This window comes from Lactuca saligna, chromosome 3 (assembly GCF_052625555.1).
Source record: "Lactuca saligna cultivar CGN05327 chromosome 3, ASM5262555v1, whole genome shotgun sequence".
Taxonomy (NCBI): Eukaryota; Viridiplantae; Streptophyta; class Magnoliopsida; order Asterales; family Asteraceae; genus Lactuca; species Lactuca saligna.
Genome location: NC_136419.1, coordinates 103378809 through 103402685, shown reverse-complemented (window position 1 = coordinate 103402685; position 23877 = coordinate 103378809). Strand labels below are relative to the sequence as shown.

Below are 23877 nucleotides of genomic sequence, written 5' to 3'. Positions count from 1 at the left end.
CTCTAACATCGCCTACCTATACTAATACTACTATACTCAAATCCCAGCGACGGAAGGAAACTCTCTGTCACAGCAATAGAAAGTCGGATACTGGAATGGGAGAAAGAGAAACAGAAATATGGAAATTGACTTTAGGTAGCCACAACTACTTGATTTGGTTAAAGTGGGAGGAAAAACTGACGCCAATTCACTTACTTTTGCCACCATGATGCGTGCATATGCATTACTGGAATGGATTTCTCCAGGACAACAATTACACGCTTGTGCTATAAAAATGGGTGGAAGTCATATCTTCGTATCATGTGCACTAATCGACATGTACAACAAGTGTGGAAGCATCGAGGATCCTCAATGTGTGTTTGATGAAATTCTTGAGAAAACAACAATGGGTTCGAATACAATCAATATAGGGTACGCCCTTCATGGATACAGTGAAGAAGCTTTAGATCTCAACTACAAGATGCAAGATTCTGCTGTTAAAATAGACCACTTCACTTTCTCAATGATAGTAAGATTGTGTACACGATTAGCTTCATTAGAACACGCCAAACAAGCACATGCAGGCCTCATCCACCATGGTCTTAATCTAGACATAGTTTCCAACACTGCATTTGTTGACTTATACAGTAAATGGGGAAGAATCGATGATGCACGCAACGTGTTTGATAAAATGCCTCATCCACCATGGTCTTAATCTACTAGTCTCTCTCTCTCTCTCTCTCTCTCTCTCTACCCCATACTGCTTGACAACCATCCATGCACCCACCACCCTTCGTATTCTCTCTGGTTCACCACACTTCTCCTTCCTCTATTTGTTAGATTCGTCATCTGATTGGCGATTTTTCTGTAAAAAATGACCTTTAAATTTCATATTTTATGGATACCTCAATCTTCCGTGATGATTATGAATGTAGTCATAGAGTACTTGCTTCACTATCATTTTCAATCATTTTAGGGCATGGAGAGGTAATCTTTCTAGTCGGGGAGGGTTTCAATTATATATCTACTATATCTATTTCTAACTTTTTTACAGAGGATCGTTATGATTTAGGTTTCATTTTAGGGGCTTGCAGATGTTATCACTTGTTGTTGGATCAAAAATAACCAACGGTGCTGATGAGGTACTTATTGTCTCTTTGTTTCTCTTTAATCTTGTATCTATATAGATTATATAAAAAAATTTATAACCATATGGATTACATGTTTTTGTGTCAAGCTGGCTATTCATGTGCATACCACAGGCTATCTGATGAATGGATCTCATCTGTCAAGCCAAGTCTAGAATGGGGAAAATTGATGTTTTTGTTCTCTTTACACTACAATAAATCGATCCTGTAGCAGGTCAAGTTGCTGCACTTGTCCTTTGCCACACCAGAGAACTACCTTATCATGTCAGATTTTCATTTGTAATCCTCCAACAATTTGAAAATGTTAATTTTCACCCATGTCTTACTCTTTGTGTCTTGGGTGAGATTTGTTGCAGAGAACTAGCTTATCAGGTCAAATTTTTATTTAAACTAGCTTTCTCATTTCTATAAATTATACAAGATTGTATCTCATGCAAAATATTTATAATGTCTTTGTTTTTTATTGCTGAACAAAGGAAGGATACCCTTCAATATGATGTCCCTATTCAAATAATTGAGATTTATAACGAGCAAGTTTGGATACCCTTCAATATGGTATTCTTTTCATTTAATAAATTTTCTCATCTCATTAAATGAAATCTTTGCACTGAATCTTCTTGTTTGGTTTGCGGTTGATCAAAATAATTTTTCGTTCTTCATACTGCTGATTTTGATCCTAGTCAAGATTGTTGGGTAATGAGTTTCATTAGAGTTTTTTACAAATTCTCTTTTCATGCATATGCCTCCAACAAAGCCACTTAGTGAAATGATGCCATTCTAGTATGTGTAAATCTCGAAGAAGCTAAGTGTTACTTTTTCTCTTTGAGGGAATAATAATATTCACTAATATTATGATATATGATGTTGCCATCTCAGGAACTGAAGTCAATGTAAGTCAAAACATGAGAAATATATAAGATCCACAGGAAAAAATTACTGATAGATGTGTATGGATGGCTTCATCAATACATAAGGGTAAAGAAGAAGGTGATGTGATTATTAACTAATTACTAAAACTTTTTAACAGAAGTGCTAATACATTTTGGGTGCTATTTGGTGAATCATTGTTAGGCATGGGCTATATCAACTGATGAAAAATATGTTAATTTATATCTCCATCATTATACAAGTAAGATTGGTGAAAAATAGGGACAACAATGAAATCAAGGGTTTTGTATTAATTTGTAGCATTCAGACATCCATGGAATCCATTCACGACTCTCTTGCTGAGGCGTTGGTTAAATTGAAAGTGGAGGTAGAGTTTCCTTTTTTTTTTCATTATGTTATACATTTTGGATGATAAACGTCTATATCATCCTTTCATCTCATATGCTTTTTTTGGTGCAGTGTGAAAAATTATGGTCAAAAGTGTATGTTGTCTGGCATAAAAGAAGAACTAGATGCATTAAGACGAAGGCACCCTGATGTACTAGAGTTCATGGGTGCAAGAGATGAGGAGGTACAATTACCTTTTCACCCTTGATTGATTAAGGGTAGTTTTGGTATTTTCATATAACTAGTACCATCTTGGTAGTTATATATTATTTTTTTGTTTACTTATTTTATTATTACTAGTTTGTTTTATCTTAGTGACAAACGGAATAACTGATTGGTTTCATGGTAATTTTGCTTTTATGTCACTGGGAGAGCTTTGTGCTGATATTGTGGACCTGAAGGAGATGTATAGAGAACAAGTAAACATGCTTGTAAATAAGGTAAAAGAATATATATATTATAAATTTAGTAAAATGAAATTGATAAAAAAGTATACTTTATAAAAATCAATAGCTACATAATAGTTTGGTGGCTAAATTCAAAAAAATTGAGTATACATTGTTTTTTCCTATGTATAACCTTTTCCAAAATCAGGTAAACCAAATAAAATAATGTTTTTTTAATCATCATAAAACATATAAGTGTTCGATCACTACAGAAAATACCTAAGTGGCTAAAACAATAAAAAATGAAGAATCTCTATTCTATTTATGTTATTAAATGTTTGTATCTGCAGATTGTTGCTTCATAGGGAGATCCCTTTTTAGGGTAGTTTCTTACAAATGAATTTCAATCAATGGTACATGGTGTTGTATATGGTGGGTAATACATTATAACATTAAGATTTTTTTTATGTTTATTTCGGTCTTCTTAATGCATATATGTTTAAATACCTAAAAGATTTGACACACTAAATTATTATCTAGAAAACATAACAAAATTGGATAGAAATATCTCACAATATGACACTCACATTTGTTTCTGATCATTCTTGTGATACGACCTTTTAGAATGATTTGTAGTTGAATACAACTTTTCTATAACATTTCTAAAGTCCTATAGAAAAGAAATCAATTTGTGTATCTTAATGCAGCATATAAATAACAATTATTACATGGTGATTGGAGACAAAATCGACACGTGTGGATTTCTATAAAGAAATGTTAAAAACTAATAATTTTTTGTTTTAAAAATTCATATTTATGGACTTTCTGTCACCTCATCAGTCCAACTGGTGGCATTTTCCCTAAAACAGGAACCGCATCATTTTGTCCTCAATTCCCATTTTTCCCCTGCTCCTCTACTAATGATCCAAGAACGGTTCCAAAGTGTTATCAGTCAACTTTTTCAATGTGAGTTGCTGCATCTTTAGCCTTACTTACAGTTCTGACTTCTGACTTCACTTATATACCTCTATGTGGTGTTTATAGAGAATTATACATATGCTCACACAAATTTCTGTACGTAATTATACATTAATTTAATTATGCAGGTTTTGAAGTTTTTGATGGAAAAGAATAGTGTTAATGCTCTTCATAGAAAAGTATGTTGGTATTTTAGGAAATTTGGCTAATAATTTAATTAATTATATAATAAATGTTGAAATGTTACATTTGTCTACTATTGGAATGATTATTTGATGTATTACATTTGTCTACTAGTGGAATGGTTATTTGTATGACATTAACTTTTGTGAAATGAATTGTATTTTTTGTATATGGTATTTTATTCTCTATTATGAGACATGAAATGCAAATCTAATTTGAAAATCAGTAAATCTATAAATAATTTTAAAAAAAAATTAAAATTACGATACGCAAAAATGTGTTGTCATCATTTATGACATAGCCTTTCTTGACAGGGGCTTCCTTGATACGCATTGCGTGTAATAAACATGCGCATCATAAGGTTACGGCACGCAAATGCGTGTCGTCTTCCTTTATGACAGGGCTTTCCTTATTACGCATTGCGTGTCATAACCGCGCATCGTAAATGCGCATCATAAATGCGTGTCGTAAATGCGCATCGTCTCTCTTTATGACAGGGCCTTCCTTGACGTGCATTTGCGCATCGTCCGGGCGTTTTACGACGCACAATGAGCGTCGTAAAAGGCTGTTTTTCTAGTAGTGCTAGTTATTGCTTAAACTCTAATTTCGGGATAAATTCTCTCTAACGGTGGGATGATGTGACAACCCGAAATTTCTATCTTATACAAACCTTACATTTCAATCTAGTAAAACTTACTTCTGCTAACTTTTAGCACCTTTGGTGTCCGTTTGAGCATTCTGAGCTTTAATATATCAATGAATTAAGTGAAGGAATGTGTCAGTTGAACTTGTAACCTGTCAAACAAACCTTGGCCATCAAAAGAGGAGTTCACGACCAAACACTTGGGTTTACGGCCATAAACTCCAAGTGGCCATGAACCCCTTGTATAAAGGTGACACTTAGCCATTCTTCCTTTCATTCTTCATCTTCTAGCTAGAGAACTCGAGATTCTCTCCCAAGGATCTTCAACTTTTCTTCCAAGCTTTACTAATGTAAGCTAACTCTTCCATCTTTGTGTTGATTACATCATTTCTACTCGATTCATCTTTGAATCCATCCACAATCCCATCTTTTATGCCCAGATCTTCAAGATCCTCAAGAACACCAAGAACACTTGTGTGTTTTTGGCTGAAAACTCCCCTTTTTAGCCTTCAAACTGTAAGTCCTTAACCCCTTTACGTGTTTATAAGTTAGTATTATGGATTAGGGGCTTGAAAACATCAAAAATCGACCAACCAAGGGAGTTTACGGCCATGGAAATCTTCCTTGGCTGTAAACTCTAATAAAGGGTGCATAGTTGCCCTACATTCCTTCCTAAGGCTTAGAGCTTGGCCTAGAAACCCTTCCCATTGATATTAGGACCTTAAACATCGATTTGGTACAACACACCATGGTTTTTCGGCCGTAAACCCATAAGGGCCGCAAACCCTAGGCCGTAAACTCATGGAGAGTTTACTCCTGGACCGTAAACTCCAATGCACACCCATACAACCCTTAGATGCAACCCTATGATCTTATAACACTTGAATCAAAGTGTTTTCCATGTTCTATGGTGTCTTTCCTTGCTTAATTAGTGTTATAATCACTAATTAGATATATATATATATATATGTGTGTGTGTGTGTGTGTATTTATATGTTAAATAGGATCAGTGTGTGATTTCAAGTCTCTACTTGACACCTAGCACCTCATCCCTCATTTTCATCCAAATCACTCACTACATGTGAGTTCATACCCCTTAATAAACCTTTTAAATGATTTTAAATGCTTTTATGGGGGGATACAAGTTGAATATCATAGTTATTATATCAATCACATTTGATTAATAACTATCAATCGATGGATTTACTATACTTTCAAACTGTCTTAGCAAACTAATGACTTCATACTACTTATCAAACTCTTTTAAATGTTAAACTCTTTATAAAATTCAGTTTTATGTACCAAACCTTTTCTATTACAGCTTTTAAACTTATATATTATTAAAACCATGTCTAATACATATATAGTTATATAAGTAAGGGTTGATGGACTTAGGACTGCCAACTCAACTTATTTCGTGTTCCTTGCTTGGTTGTGGAGTTAGAGTACCCCTGTTGTTTCTTTGAGTGTTGTTGGATCCTTAGTTATATGTTATGTATATATGTGTAGATATAAATAATTTTATCTCAGTTCAATACATTCAGTCATACAAATGATTCTACTAGTAAACTATAATCGGTATAGTTTAGGGTTATACTACTCATTACCTGTAGTTCAATAAAGCATACAAAGAGTCAGTTCATTCATGAGCTAATACTTACTATTATGAGAAACTATACAACTATACAATGATGAGAAACTACACAATGATACTATTTTGAGAAACTATACAACGATACTATTATGAGAAGCTATACAACTATACTATGATGAGAAACTATAAAACGATACTATTATTAGAAACTAGACAACGATACTATGATGAGAAACTATACAACTATACTATGATGAGAAACAATTCATTCACTACACTATTACATATATTACATATACAAGTATACTAATAACACATGTGAACCACTGTTTCGGGGCATGTCTTCACTGCCATGGCCCGATTTGTATCCAAAATCTCCTGAAGGGAGAGCGTGAGTTTACGTATAGATCTATACTGGATGGAGTATCCTACACCTTACTGCTAGCTATAGTGGGACCTGCAGGTCTACGAGTGCCATATGTTATTATTTACGACGTCTTTCATCGTTGTGTTTATAGTCGATAGTATGTTACAATTAATCACATAATACCTTTATATAAATCAGGTATAAGGTAGTTAGTATAGCAGTAGTTATTATAATACAACACTACAGTACTATATTAATTTCCCCTTTACATTCACTTTGTGATCATTTCCCATAAACAATAATGTATAAGCTATATTTTGATAATGATAATTACACTTGGGAAAATTATACAGTTTTACAAGAAACAAACATACAATACAGTCGTGCCTTGGTAGAAGGATACTTTTAGTTGAAAATATAGGACTTTCTAGGAGTTACAAACATTTACAATCATTCACATACTTTTACTACAAACTTTTACAAACTCATACTTCAAACACTATTACAAACATTTTGATGCAAACTATGATGCTAAAATACTTCTGAACTCACCAACTTTAAAGCTGATAAGCTCTTTGAAAATAACTTTTATTCTCATGTCATCAGTAGACAGGTATCGATGCCAACTTTTGAGAAGATGGAGCACATTCAAGACTCGTCTTATATTTTGATTTAATTTTTGGTGTCATATAAATTATACAGAACACACTTGTATTAAACTATATTATTAATGCAATGGATGATGTTGTTTGCTTGTTTACTATTATGATGTGTTGAGATACTGTACATGACGTCCTCCACCCCCGAACATTTTTGGCGTTCCTGTTTTGGGGTGTGACAACATTGTGAGGGACTGTCAGCAGCAGACTCCAGTTTCTGGCATCATAATTTATTACCATTGTGATCAGGTGGGCCATATGAAGGCCCGATGTCCCTTGCTTTCTTCCAAGCCGATGCAGGTGCTAGCACTAGCTACTTTGAGGATCACAGATGGGAGTTAGAGCAAAGCAGAGCCCCCGAGGGCTTGAGGTCACGCTTTCCAGCTTACTGCCAAGGAGGCTAGAGCAGCTCCAGATGTTGTGATTGGTATGTTTCTATCTTTTTTCTGTTGCTGAAGTTTTATGTTATGCTTATCTATGTGCCTCTTTTAGGTACGTTTCTATTGAACTCTTTGTCTACTCTAGTGATGTTCGACCTGGGTGCAAGTTGGTCTTTTGTGTCTCGATTTTTCGGTAGAGAGTTTGATATGCCCATTGGGGAGTTAGCGTGTCCATCGCGAGTTTCTATTGCCAATGAACACGAGGTTTCTACATCATCAATATACCAGGGTTGTGTTACGGAGATCTTCGGGGTGCCTTATCCGATCGATTTGATCCCTATCCCCATGGGAGATGTTTGTGAGATTGTAGGTATAGATTGGCTGAGCTGTTTCGGTGCCATGATAGATTATGAGGGCCAGCATATAGTAGTTTGAACTCCAATTGGGGGAGAGCTAGTTATCTATACAGACAGCGCTAGTTTGGGTTTAAGTTTTGTTTTGCAGCTAGAGCTTAGCAATATCTTCAGTAAGTGTGTGTGGGTCATTTGGCTTATATGGTGGATACGCGTGTTGAGGATCAGGTCTCGGTTGTCAGGGAGTTTGCCGATATGTTTCCGGAGGAGTTACCCGGTGTGCCTTCTGATAAGCAGGTCGAATTCAGGGTTGACCTCGTGCCAGGTGCGGCCCCAATTGCCAAGGCGTATTACCGCTTGGCACCGCCTAAGATGTAGGAGTTGTCATCTCAGTTACAGGAGCTACTAGGCAAGCAGTTCATCAGACTAAGTAGTTCTCTGCGTGGAGCGTTGATTTTGTTCGTCAAAAAGAAGGATGGTTCACACCGGATGTATATTAATTATTGGGAGTTGAAAAAGCTAACGGTGAAGAACCGTTATCTCCTTCCGCATATTGATGACCTCTTTGATGAGTTACAGGGTGCATCTTGTTTCTCCAAGATAGATCTGTGGTCTGGGTATCATCAAGTTAGTGTAAGAGAGGAGGGCATAGAGAATACCGCATTCCGGACTCACTATGGGCATTCCTAGTTTGTGGTGATGCCATTTAGGCTCACCAATTCACCTGCGGTTCTTATGGAATTTATGAATTGGGTATGCAACTCGATCATCGATCATTTGGTTATTATATTCATTAATGATATCTTGGTGTATTCCAAGACCAAAGAGCAACATGAGCAGCATCTTCGTGAGCTTCTAGGGGTTTTGAGGCGAGAACGGCTTTATGCAAAGTTCTAGAAGTGAGAGTTTTGGTTATGATAGGTTCAGTTCCTTGGACATCTCTTTAATTAGGATGGGATATTGCTCGATACGGCCAAGATAAAGGTTGTGATGCAGTGGGAGTTTCCGAAATCTCCCTCGGATATTAGGAATTTCTTGGGTTTGGTAGGGTACTATTAGAGATTCATTCAGGATTACTCCAAGATTGCAGTACCCCTCACTCGACTGACGAGGAAGGGGGTGGATTTCCAGTAGGGCCCTTGAGTAGCAGTCGATATTTGAGACCCTTCGACACAGATTATGTGAGGCCCCGGTTTTGACCCTCCTAGAGGAAATTAAGGATTTTCTGATATTCTGTGATGCATCCATCACTGGTTTGGGGGGCGGTCCTCATGTAGAGAGGACAAGTGATAGCTTATGCTTCACAGCAACTAAAGTCGCATGAGACAAGATATCCCACATATGATCTGGAATTGGGGTCAGTGGTTTTTGCCCTCAATATTTTGAGGCATTATGTTCATGGGGTCTACTGTACTATCTACACGGATCACAAGTGTTTGAGACATATTATGGATCAGTCGAACCTTAATATGAGGCAGTATAGGTGGCTGGACATAGTAAAGGATTTTGAATGCAAGATCATTTATCATCTGGGTAAAGCGAATGTGGTGGTGGATGCTTTGAGCTGCAAGTCGGCTGGGTCTTCAAATGGGGTATCGTGTATGAGGATATCAATGGACTACTTGATTTTTGGATTGATTAGGGAGGCTCAGGCCGAGGGTGTTCGGGAAGAAATCGGGTATGGGTTCCTATGTTTGGTGGGGTCAGACAAATTGTGTTGGAGGAGGCTCATAAGTCTCATTTTTCTATCCATCTAGGGGCCACCAAGATATATATGGATTTGAGATTGAGCAATTGGTGGCCTTATATCAAGAGGGAGATAGCCTGGTACATGGAGAGGTTCCCATGTGGAACTGGGAGCAGATTTTGATGGATTTTATCACCAAGTTGTTGAAGACGGTAAAAGAGTTTCAATTCTATTTGGGTCATCGTGGATAAATTAACCAAGAATGCCCACTTCCTGGCGATTCGGGAGCATTCTTTGGCCGAGAAGTTGGCCGATGTGTATATTCTCATGATCGTTGCTCACCATGGGGTTCCGGTCTCCACTGTTTCAGACCGTGATGCTCGGTTCTCCTCCTGTTTTTGGCAGAAGTTTCATGAGGATCATGGCATGAGATTTATTTCAGTACAATTTACCATCCGCAGATCGATGGCTAGAGTGAGTAGATGATACAGACCCTTGAGGATATGTTGCGGAGATGTCGTAACCGGGTTTGTTGGGGTGAGGTTGGTCACAAGGTTATAGGCAGAGTGAGGTCGTCCTTTAGACTACGGAGATGATTCAACAGATCAGGCAGAGATTGCAGCTTGCTCAGAGTCGACATAAGAGTAATGCCGAACGATGTCGATATGAGTTGGAATTTCAGGTCGGCGACATGGTTTTACTGAAAGTCTCACCTTGGAAAGGTGTGATTCGCTTTAGGAAGAATGGGAAATTTTGTCCCCGATGTATTGATAACTTTCGGGTTATTTCCAGGGTTGGCGAGCTTGCTTACAGATTGGATCTTCCTGAGAAGGTCATTCAGATTCACAGCACATTCCATGTTTCGTAACAGTAAAAGTATGTATTGGATGAGGATGTAGTAGTTTCATTGGATGATATTCAGGTTGATGAGCACCTGAAATATGTTGAGAGGCCAGTATCTATTCTAGAGAGGAAAGTAAAGGTTATGCGTTGCAAGGAGTTACCTTTGGTAAAGGTACGATGTCAGCATTAGAGGGGCTCCGAGTGGACCTGGGAGCCAAAGGCTGAGATGCGGTAGCGTTATCCATATTTGTTCTTTGCAGTAGACTTCGAGGATGAATTCTGGTTCAAGTGGGGGAGAGTTGTAACACCCTGGATTTCAGGTAATTTTAAATTCATCCCTTGGTTTTAATTATGTCATTTTTTGTAACGCCCCGATTCTGGTATGTTATTTAATATTATTATTTAATTATGTGATTTTGAGGATGTTTGAGTTGGCGACTCAGCGAGTCCATATCCTGGACTCGGCGAGTTCATCAGTCTGAATGAAACCGTAAATCCTCGGATTTTGCACCCTATTTAAGCCATGTTATGAGCCCTAACCTCGTCCCCTTCACCTTCAGAGCATCATTTAGCAAACCCTAACCTTTCTTTGATAATTTTGAGCATTTATTGTGTGAATCTTAAAGTATTGGAAGAGAAGGAGTAGCTAGACCCAAGTGAGTAGAAGAAGGTCCAAGATCTTGCATCTATTTCAGAGTTATTGACGTAAAAACCGGATGCCCTCTGTTGCTATGATTGATTCTCCTTTGTTGAATCACATTTAGACCATTTTATCCATGCCTTAGCTTATTTATGGTAGAGAAATCACGTTTGGGTGATTGGACTTCAGGTCTAGCCATGTTTCAGTCCCAAAGTCGTGGATCTAACACCTTTATGGAGCCTTTTTGATTGAAAGCCCTAGATCTATTTATTTAAGTGTATTTTTAGCCTTTAAATCCATTTTCATGCATTTGTACACGTAAATTTGGAAACTTTACGTGGTAGCTAAGCTTTATGAACCCAGATCTATAAGTTGTATGCATTAGATTTGAGCAGAATCATCGCAGTAGTGTTGCATGAAACCGACTCGGCCAGTTGTTCTTCAGACTCGGCGAGTCTGGTCGCGAGTCCCTGATTTCTTCCCCTTTTATGTGTTATGCCGAGTGGAATCAGTGAGTTATGGCAGGACTCAGTGAGTCGGAGATCGGACTCATTCATGAAGGGACTCGGTGAGTCAATGCCCTGACTCGGCAAGTCCAAGGCAATCTTCATACCTCAAGAACAGACTCGACGAGTTGTTCCTACAACTCAGCGAGTCACAGCTAGAGTGTTAATGTGTTGAAGGAGGACTCGACGAGTTTTTCATACAACTCGGCAAGTCGGATGCAGATTGACTGTGTGTTAGTATCGAAGAGGAACTCGTCGAGTCTATGCCAAACTCGACAAGTAGTAGCGAGCAGAAGAAAGAAAGTAAGAGTAAAGACTCGACGAGTTGGTGATCCAACTCGATGAGTCAGGTCAACTGTATGGTGACTTTGACCAATAGGTTGACTTAGACCAGGGGTAACATAGTAATTTTATCCTCAATATAGTTATCATTGATTTATTGAGTGTACTTATCGAAATTGTAGCCGGGGAGATACTAGAGCAACATCAGACAGTTTCTCGAGCAGTTCATTCAACAGCCAGATTATGAGGTGAGTTTCTTTCCGGTAGGAACGGATCTACGGCCACAATGTCGGCCCAATTAGCTAGCAGTAGTTTTCGGACATCGGTCTGATTCAGCAGATTGTTTGTTTGATGTCTTTGTGGCTCAGACAGGATTTATGTGTTATGTGTTCCGGGCTATGGCCTGATGCAGTATGCAATATATGTGTTTATGCTAGATGATATGTGTTAACCTAGTTGATATGTGTTTATGCTATGCTATGATCAGTTAGTTTCAGACTTTGGTCCGATGCAGTTAGTTCCGGACATTGGTCCGATGCAGCTAGTTCCGGACACCGATCCGATGCAGGGGACAAGGTCCCAGTCAGTTCCGGACTTCGGTCTGATGCAGTTTCCGAACTTCGGTCCGATGCATAGGGCAAGGCCCAGTATGTGATTTATATGTATTGTATGGTATGTGGTAGGCTGGGGGAGCTCACTAAGCTTCATGCTTACAGTTTCAGTTTTGGTTTCATGTACTTCCGCAAGTAAAGTGAAGAGCTCGGGATGATGGCATCGTACACACCATAGCTTCAGTCTTTGTCCTGGGAGTTTGTTTTGATTCATAGTCTGATTTGAGACAGTTGTTTCACGACATTTTATTATGATTTGAGATATTTGACGTATGGTTTTATGATATGACGTTTTGTATATGATTTTTATTATTATTAAAACAAAATTTTTGGGTCGTATTTTTGGATGTTACAAGTTGGTATCAGAGCCTTGCTTTGAGGGATTCAGATACACTCTTTGGTGCGTTTGAACTCAAACTAAGGAAATGGTAAAAGGTTTTGAAATGAACTTAGAAAGAAAAGAGTTTTGATAAAGAGGAAAGGGTGTGGTGTATGCGATCATCCAAGCTCAAGTAAGTACTCCCAAATTACCCATACAAGTTTATGATTATCATTTTCAGTTTCAGTTTTAGTTCCAGTTTCAGTTTCAGTAGAATAGCATGCTAGTATAGGACTAAGGATCTAGGAGGATGCCTTATGTGCCTGCTTTTTGTGTTTCAGCCTTATGAGAATTGCATGCTAGAAATTGAGTAGACAATAGTATGATAGCTTGTTTAGGTTTTTCCTGATAGCATGCGCTTAGCATTGTATGCTAGTATAGTTTCTCATTATAAGGATAGAACTGCTTGAGTAGTTTTCTGTGTCTGAATGCTATTTGCTTCGTGCTTTGTGGGACTCTGAGTGATGGGAGTTAGCCATTAGGTGAATATGCCACATCACATGTGAACAGGGTTGAATAATCTCGAAGTGTTGGATTTGTCCATGCTGCACAGCTCTTGTTTGAGTCTAACCATTGTAGGGACGAGTCTTTTACTGGAAGGATTATTTGAGCCTTGCCACATGTGATGGTATTCATGTAATGGTTAATTGGCATTACAAGGAGGCCTTCAGCAGCTGAGGACTGGTTGGGTTGAGTCAGTGATTTCCCTAGGGAGATCCTAGGATGACAGCAATAGAGATCAACAGCAGTAGTAGTGGCTAGGTGGAGTCGAGGCAGTTCTTGAGGAAAGTATGGATAGATGTGGAAGGTAGTAAGGTCCCATACTACTGGAAGTAGAGGATCCGAACTTGAATCGAGGAAGGATGAGATGAGACCGAAAAGCCGGTAGTAGTAATGATCCCTCGAGTCATATCAGTGTTCTGACGTTTATTGTGATGTGGTTTCAGAATGGTGGTTTTACGCCCGAGACCACCAGGCGGTAGTTCAGGTGCCAAAGAGGGATCGGGATCAGGCTCGGGAGCCGAGCAGTTGGATGAGCAGACTAGAGAGTTCTTCACTTCATAGGTTACTCGCATCATTCTTGAGCAGACTCCAGTGATCTTTGGTTCGATCAAGGAGGGTATATTAGAATTTATGGAGGAGAAGCTAGGCACATTTCGGGTTGAGGTGGTGGCCATGGTAGGGTCACGCACGCTTACTTTCAGGGAGTTCCAGGCATGTGGAGCTCCAGAATACCATGGGGCGCGGGACCCCATAGCGAGTACCAGATGGTTGGCAGACGTGGCCATTGCTTTCCACACGAGCAGGTGTCCCGAGGGGGACAAGGTCAGGTTGGCATCTTGTCTTCTGAAGGACAGGGCATGAGATTGGTGGGAGGAGATTGGCCATGCCATCGGGAGTGATGCAGCTTTGGACACCATGACCTGCGTGGACTTTACCACCAGGTTCAGAGCTGAGTTCGCACCCGTTATTGAGGTGCAACAGTTAGCACGTGAGTTCCAGGATTTGACCCGGACTACAGAGACAGTGGCGGAGATTACCGCCAAGTTCAGGGAGAGGGCACTTCTCGTTCCTCAGTACGCAGCAGATGAGGAAATGAAGAAAGCCCGTTATCATGAGATGCTACGGAGTGATATCCGCTAGTTTGTGAGTCGGTCTAGCTGTAAAATGCTGGATGACATGATTGCCAGAGCTCGAGAGAGAGATAGATTGACCTTGAGATGGAGAGGAAGAGGAAGTCGGAGGCGACTTCGAGTATAGGGAGTTCGGGAAAAAAGCCCAAGGTTTCATTCAGATCACAGATCCAGGATTCAGGAGAGCCACAGTTGGTGTTGCAAGTCTGGGAGATTGCACGATGGGGTGTGCAAGGCAGAGAGTTCCGACTGCTACAAGTGTGGCCGGACTGGGCATATGAGCAACGATTGTACCGCCATTACCACCGCCACAGCAGCGTCAGATCTGATTTTCTTTTAGTGCAATCAGAGGGGACATAAAAAGTTCCAGTGTCCGAGTTTAGCTGTTGTATGGAAGGTGTTAGGACGTCCCCTGCTACTTTGAGGATGACAGATGGCCGTCAGGGCCGAGTTGAGATGTCGGTGGCGAAGAGTAGGGCTTTTCAGCTGACAACAGAGGAGGAGCGAGCGACTCCTGACGTGGTGACGGGTACATATTTCTCCCTTATCTCTACATTTATTATTGATTGTTTCTTATGGTTATATGTTTTGTATAGGGTTGTTCTCAGTGAATGACATTTCAGCTACAGTATTGTTTGATTCGGGGGCTACCCGATCATTCGTCTCTCTTTCGTTTAGCAAGAGGTTTAGCCGAGCTCCATGGGAGATAGATTGTCTACTTGAGGTTGAGATAGCAGCTGTGTAATGCCCCGTTTATAAAATAAATAAATAAATGAATAGAAACCCTAAATGAATAATATTTGAGCGAGGCGTTAGTTTCGAGGAGTTAAAATTCATAATTATAGAAGTCAGGGTTTAAAAAGGTAAATTGTAGCCTAATCTTGAAAAGAAATCGGGAAGGAGGGACCAAAAGTGTATATTGTACATAATTTTGAAGGAGACACAGGATATATACCCGTATCCCTCCCCCCACATTTCATCTTCAACCCTAAACAATGGAAGTGGCCGCCAACCTTATCTCTCCACTCCTCCAGCTGCAATCATCCCGTTTTCCCCCCTTGCGTTCCGATCAGATAGAGATCCGTTGACCACCGGTTGCTGCCTCACCATCGAGATGCCGTCATACCCTTTCTTGCTGGCGAATACGGGAGTAAAGGGCGACGTCGGGGCCATTGCACATCTGCCTTCTCCGGTAATGGCGAACCTTTTCCCCTCTCTCATTCTTCTGCCATTTTCCTCATGTGCGTCGCCATCTCCGCCCGATGGCTATCGCATTCTGATGATACCCATTACGGGTCGCTGCAAACCACCATATGAGTGGTTGTCTTGTGTGTGTTCCATCCATAGGATGGCAGTGATGCGTGTGATTCTGTTTTTCAGCCAAGGATGTGATGTTTGTACGTTTTCCGTCATCACCGTGGGAATGTGTGGGTGAAAGGGTGGCTGGAAATGCTTGAAGACCACAATGGCAGCCAACCATGGTGGCTGTCGCCAGGAGCTGCTGCCAAATGCCACCAAGAGAGGGAGTGCTCCTGTTCCGAGCAAGACTAATGTATGGGTGTGTTTTATGTGGTAGTGTGTGTTGTGTGCGTGTTAGTTAGTGTGTTAGTGTGTGTGTGGTTATGTTTTGATCAAACATTGTAATTGTAATTAATTTGGATAATAATAAAAATAATAGAAGCCACCACCATAAGGTGGTGGCCACCACCGTGAGCTGTCATCGACCACCACTACCCGAGGTGGTAGTGGGTGGTGTCCCGCTAGAAAACCATAATGGGCTTAGAGTTTTGGTTTTGGGCAATGTTTGGGTGGAAAACCCTAATTATGAGTATTGGGCCTTAGACTTATTGGGCCCACTGTTGGGCCATCGGGATTGGATTGTGTATTGATAATGGATTAAGTCCTTAATGGGCTAATAATTGAGAAAATCCTAATAATTGAGAAATTATCAAGACACACACAAGAATTATTTAATAAGTGAAATATTAAATAATAATCATTGGTAGGATTAATCTAAGCAGTAATGGGCTTAATGGATTAAGTCCTTAACGGATTAAGTGCTTAGTGGAATGAGCCCTTAATGGGTTAAGTGAGAAACACTTAACCCTAATTGTCATTTTATGTGAAACCTTAATTTCTCTTGGGCCTTGTGTTGGGCCATCTAAGAATAATCAATTGGACTAGAGTAATTAGTTGGGCGTTAGGGTAAGGCCCATATGAAGGATTGGGACCAATTTGGAAAATTGGGCCATAGATGGTGTTGGATAAGGTGTCTAAGTCCATAACTCATTTGGTATATACTTGACCCGACCGGCATGGTCCATTTGGGTTGCATCTCATCCAAATTATTATGGATAATTTTATGAGAGTTATACACATATGTTTATTAATATATTATGAGTTATAATATATTAATATGAAGTTACGTTATTTAATTAGTTTTAGTCTTAAATTAATTATGAATTAATTTAGAGATTAAAAGGAAGACTAATTAGATTATGGGCTATTTGTTTTATATAGTGTGGGCTAATACTCATTTGCTAATGGGCTAGGCTTATGTGGAAGTCCATGGATGATCCATGGAGCTTTTAACCCATGGATCCTTGGAAAGGAAAAGACATGGGTTATTAGGGTTTCACCCTAACCATGCACACTATATAAGCATGCTTATGGAGCATGAAATGGAGCCTAAGAGAAAACTAGTGAACTAGTGTGTGTGTGCATGTGTGTGGCCGATTTTATACAAGGTGTATACTCTCTCAAAGTTTTCCAAGAGTTTGTGGTGTTTGTGATTCCATTTGAGGCATTCACACTATTGGTGCTTGGCCCTCAAACTCCTTAGAACCAAACTCACCAAAAGGTATGCAATCTCTTCTAACTCTTTTATGTTGAAATGTTTCCCATGCCATGTTAGATAGGTTATAAACCTTGGAAAATTATTATTTTTCATGTATTTAGACAAACATAGATCCAAGGTTTATTAGGGTTGCATGCACACTTAGGAAGTGTTAGATTGCTGAAAGCCCAACAGTGGTATTAGAGACTAGGCTTGCTTGTTTGATACTTGATGCAAAATAGTGAAAAAAGTCGAAATCATTGCTGTCTGCATGGTGGACTCGCCGAGTCCATTGGGGGGACTCGACGAGTCCAAGGCAAACTTCAACCTACTCGACGAGTCAGTTCATGCACTCGACGAGTAGGATCGAAAGAGTGCAGATTCTCGACTTTTGCTGCTGGAAATGGAGTAGAAACATTACCCTAAATTGTTTTGGTGTTATAAAACTTATTTTAGTTGGTGTAATGGTTGTTCTAATCCATTTACAATAGCATATATCAAAATTCCATGATTTTATGTGTTCATATAATTCTTGAATTTTTGATGATCATGTTCATGTTCTTATGAATTTAGAAAATGATAGGAATTATTTGCTGAATTGTTTAGGATTAATTCTTTATTATTTATGTGTTTTAATGGAGTTCATAATTTGTCCTCAAGTTATGGATTTCCAAAGGTCACTCTTATTTAACACACACTTAAAACACATAAGTTACATGAAAATGAAGATTCTTCATTTTTATGAACCTTTAATTCATAAGTTATGAAATGAAGAGTTTCGCAATGTCACAAAACTTGCCCTCAAGTTTTGGAATTTGTAAAGTTTCACACACTTTAATAAACTTTAATTCCAACCCTTAGAGTTTTAATAGTTAAAATTCGACCCTTATACTATTTATAACATTAATGGTTAATTATTATATATATATATATATATATATATATATATATATATATATATATATATATATATATATATATATATATATATATATATATATGTATAAGAATAAGTCGTTTTACCGTTAGTATGCCTCATTCACGAAGCCGGTCTATAAGGTGGGTATAAGGTTGTTGCCTATAAAATGGCGACTTAATGGGTGTATACTCTCACCCACCGCTTGCTTGATCGGTGGAGGGTCGTTAGCCGAACGGGTAGAACAATGACTTTAAATCCTCATTAAAAGTATAATGAATCTTATAAAATAACTAAACTCTTTTAATTCCCAATCTTAGTTATTTTAGGAAAATGTGAACATGGTGCTAGTCCATGGAATTTACACTTTGTACCTTACCAAGTCGTTGGTGGAGCGTGTGTGGTTAACCGGCACACTAACTAGGACTAGTAAGGATCACGAAGGGTGACTTAATGTTTTTCATAGATCAATGGAGCGTGTGTGGTTAACCGGCACATTGATTAGGTGATAATATTAAGGGTACCAAGTGAATTAGCATGGTTATTCACACCTTGTTTTGTGATCCTCGGCATCCCAGTCACAAAACTTGAAGGGCACGATCGAGATTGAAACATGCCATTGAAAAGTTCAATGAATCTCAAAAGAATATAGGAATTTCAAATCCAATTAAACCTAATAAATCATTTCGTTTTCATGGTGGAAATTGGTGAATCGTCACTCACCTAGCTTTCAAATATATTATTACTTAGATTACAGCATCCCTCTTCTAAGTGTAATATATTGTGATTGGATCCTAGCCTTAATATTACATTTGGGTGTCTTATTAAGGATCCTAAATATCTAATCTAAACTTACTCTCTTCTTTCAGATGTCTTCCAACACTAATGCTTTAGGCTCTAACCCAACTGGTTCTTTCTCTCTCATGAATCTTTGTGGGAGGGTCATCTTTGATGGTTCCAACTTCATGGATTGGATTAGGAACATCAGGATGGTTACTCGTTATGAGGACAAAGAATATGTCCTCGATAAGGAGTTAAAAGAACTTGATGAGTCTACTGCTACTTCTGAGGAGATCGCTATATTCAGGACTCATGAGAGAGACGCTACTAAGGTGGCATGTATCATGATGGCCACGATGACAGCCGAGCTCCAAAAGTCATATGAAGATTTCTACCCTTTTGAGATGCACCAAGACCTGATGGAAAGGTACCATCAGAGTGCTCGTCAGGAGTGGTATGAAATAATCTCCTCCATAATAACTACCCGCATGAAGGACGGTGAATCCGTCACGGGCCACATGCAAAAGATGCAAAGGTATGTGGACCGTTTGCTGAAGCTGAATGTCAACATCCCTGAGGAGTTGGCAATTGACATCATTTTGCACTCCTTGCCTTCTTGTTATGATCATTTTCGAATGACATATCATATGAACAAGGAGGAAGTTACCCTCAGCAAGCTTCAAGGACTCTTGAAGACCGCGGAATCCGGTCTTAAGGGTAAAGCGGTTGTTACCTCTACTACTCCCACTCCAACATCTACCCCTGTTTTAGCTATTGGGCAAGGCAAAGGGAAGAAGAGGAAGCACCCTTCGAAGGGTACCAAGGGAAAGTCTCTTGAAGGCTCCTCATCAAAGACCAAGAGCGGTTCTGCCACTCCTTCTACCATTCCCAAGGATGCTGAATGCTTTTATTGCCATGAAAAGGCACACTGGAAGCAAAACTGCCCTAAGTACTTGTAGGATCTAAAGGATGGGAAAGTGAAACCCACCCAAGCAGGTATTTACACTATATTGTCTAATTACTCAACATATTCTAACTCTTGGGTGATTGATACAGGATGTGGTATTCACATATGTTCTAATATGCAGGGCCTAAGAAGAAGTGAGGATGTGGAGCATGGAAAGATAAACTTAATCATGGGGAATAGGAAGGCTTCACCTGTTTCCAAGATTGGAGTTTATACTTTGTTGCTTAATAATGGGTTAAAATTAGATTTGAATAAATGTGTGTACTCGTCTGAAATGGCAAGGAATATTATTTCTTTTCATGCTTTGTACAAACAAGGTTTTACCTTTTCGTTTGATAATGAATGTGGTGGTATTAATGCTTTCTTTAATAATGTGTTTTATTTTAAAGCATTACCTTGTGATGGTGTGTATGAAACTGTGTCGATTGTAGACAACTTAGGAAATAATGTGTTGTATATTGATTCTTCTACTAGGCTAGATAAAGCATCATTGTGGCATTGTCGTCTTGGACATGTAAACAAGAAACGCATAGGCCAACTCCAAAAGAGTGGAGTCTTGGAATCATTTGACCTTAAATCGGATGATAATTGTGAATCTTGTCTACTTGGAAAGATGACAAAATCACCCTTCACTGGAACTTGTGAGAGGGGTGAGGGTTTGTTGGACCTAATACATACTGATGTATGTGGGCCATTCAAAACCACCACAAGGGATGCTAATTGGTATTATGTGACTTTTATTGATGATTATAGTAGATATGGGTATGTCTACTTAATCAAACATAAGTCAGAAACCTTTGAAAGGTTTAAGGAATTCAAACAGGAAGTAGAAAATCAATTAGGCAGGAACATTAAGATGCTTCGATCTGATCGAGGTGGTGACTATCTTAGTACCGAGTTCCTTGACTATCTTAAGGAGTGTGGGATTGTCTCACAATTGACTCCTCCTAGGACACCACAGCTGAATGGTGTAGCTGAGGGGCGTAATCGAACCTTGTTGGACATGGTTCGCTCTATGATGAGTTGAGTTTCGTTACCAATCTCTTTTTGGGGGTATGCCTTAGAGACTGCCGCCCATATCCTTAATCTAGTCCCTACAAAGAAGGTTACCAAAACACCTCATGAGATGTGGACTGGGAAGGTTCCCAATTTGGACCACATCAAAATTTGGTGTTGCGAGGCTTTCCTGAGGCGTGAAACTCATGATAAGCTTGAACCCCGAAGTGAAAGGTGTATTTTCATCGGCTACCCACAGAAATCCTTCGGTTACCTCTTCTACAGACCCAGTGAGAATGTGGTCTTTGTAGCACGAAGAGGGATCTTTCGCGAGAAAGAATTGATAAGCCAAGGAGATAGTGGGAGGTGGATTGATCTTGAAGAAATTCAAGAATCAATTGGTGAAGGAACCTCAGACACTAGCAATCAACCTGAGGAGGAAAATCTTGTTGATCCAGCTGACGAGTCTGTACCTCCGAGGCGTTTCACACGGGTTAGGAACACACCTTCGTTTAATTATGGCTTCCATATTACTATGGAAGGTGATACGTTTATTAGTGATAGTACACTGGTAAATTTGGATGAACCCAGCAATGTTAAGGAAGCCATGGCAGGCCTGGAGTCTTAAAATGGAAAGAGGCTATGGACAGCGAGATACAGTCCATGTATGACAATCAAGTTTGGAACTTGGTTGACAATGTACCATGCCGTAAAACAGTCGGGTGCAAATGGATCTTCGAGAAGAAGACAGACATGGAAGGAAAAGTGCATACTTATAAGGCTCAACAGGTTGCGAAGGGTTTTACTCAAACTCAAGGTATTGATTATGATGAAACCTTCTCTCCGGTAGCAAAGATTAAGTCTATTAGGGTTATGTTAGCCATTGCAGCATTTCATGATTATGAAATATGGCAAATGGATGTCAAAACCGCTTTCCTTAATGGAAAGTTGGCTGAGGATGTGTACATGAATCAGCCAGAGGGTTTTGTCAGTGCAGAGTACCCTAATAGAGTATGCAAGCTTGAGAAATCCATTTATGGATTAAAACAAGCGTCTCGTAGCTGGAATCTTTGTTTTGATGAGAAGGTAAAAGAGTTTGGCTTCTCGAGAAGCGAAGATGAGTCTTGCGTGTATGTCAGAGCTAGTGGGAGTATAGTTAGCTTCTTGGTACTACATGTGGATGACATACTACTCATAGGAAATGACATCCCAACCTTGCAGGAGGTTAAGTCCTGGCTTGGGAAGTGCTTTGCTATGAAGGACCTAGGGGAGGCTACCTATATCCTAGGGATAAGGATATTAAGAGAAAGGAGTAGAAGACTAATTGGACTTATTCAGAGTATCTACTTGGATAAGGTGTTGAAAAGGTTCAACATGGAGAATTCCAAGAAAGGAGATTTACCGATCCAAAGCAATACCAAACTAAGTAAGACTCAGAGTCCGAGTACAGAGGCAGAGATAGCTGAGATGAGCCAATTACCATATTCTTCTGCAGTTGGCTCGATCATGTATGCTATGACTTGTACTCGTCCTGATGTGGCATTTGCTTTGAGCATGGTCAGCAGGTATCAGGGGAACCCTGGCAAGGCTCATTGGACAGCGGTAAAGAACATTCTCAAGTACCTACGGAGGACTAAGGATTGGATCCTTACCCTTGGTGGCAGTGATGACTTGAAAGTATTATGGTATAGTGATGCTGGTTTTCAGACTGATAGGGATAATTTCCGCTCTCAGTCGGGCTGGATCATTACCTTAAATGGAGGGGAAATTTCTTGGAAGAGTTCCAAGCAGGAGACGGTGGCTGATTCGACTTGTGAATAAGAGTATATAGTAGCGAGTGAAGCAGCGAAGGAGGCGATATGGCTAAAGAACTTCATCGGAGACCTTGGAGTTGTACCAGCTATTAAGGAACCTATATAGATTTTCTATGACAACAATGGTGCGGTTATCTTAGCCAAGGAACCCAGAGATCATGGCAGATCCCGACACATTGACAGAAAATATCACTTCATAAGACACAAGATTGAAGAAAGACTCCTTGTGACAAGGAGGATATCGTCGGATGAGAATCCTGCAGATCCCGTCATGAAGGGACTGACGAGGGTTAAGCATTTTCAGCATGCAAGACGCATCGGGCTGAGGGACGATATTAGTTTTATAGATTAGATAGTTTTCCTGAAACTTGTAAAATGTAATCGACGTTTGATGATGAATAAAATTTGTGATTTATTTATGAGTAAAGTGTTACTATCATTGTCAATTATTTACTATTGTTTCAGTTTTGCATGTTTTGACTTCCAGAATAATTAATTTATTCAAACCTCCACAATCGATCATACGTCGGAAGTAGGTATGAATCAAGATTGTCATGAATTGGGTTTGTAGATGCCTTAAAGGTGTTTAGACATGGAAATGGTTGCTGCAACATTCATGAGTACTCATAAGTTATGAGTATTGGTATAAACCCACGCTCACTTGTATCACTTCATGGAATTTATCTCGAGTGATCATGAGACGATAACATCATATAAATCTTTAAACCTAGAGATATGAGTTGTTACCTATGAGTTGGTTGTGCATTGATTGCACGTAAACACATCAGTAACTTGATGTTATAAAACGTGCCTTTGTGTACAATTCAATAAATAGTAGAACAAGCATATCAGTCGAAGTTTATATGTTCCTTCTAGAAATAGAAGCGATATCTGGGCCCCTCGATGATTTTGTGTTGACCCATGTACCAGGCCTAGTCAGAACTAAACCGATGTGTTCAGTGAAGTTCTTCGTCAAACAAATCGGAAAATCGAGAAACAACTGCTAGACAATAAGCAAGACATAGTTCCATGTGTTTGTCC

At 39.4% G+C, this 23877-nt stretch overlaps 1 pseudogene; it reads left to right on the top strand.

Moving 5' to 3' along the window:
- Positions 1 to 205: 205 nt before the first annotated feature.
- On the top strand, positions 206 to 694 carry LOC145035844 (pentatricopeptide repeat-containing protein At5g50390, chloroplastic pseudogene; annotated as a pseudogene).
- The last annotated feature ends 23183 nt before the right edge of the window (positions 695 to 23877 follow it).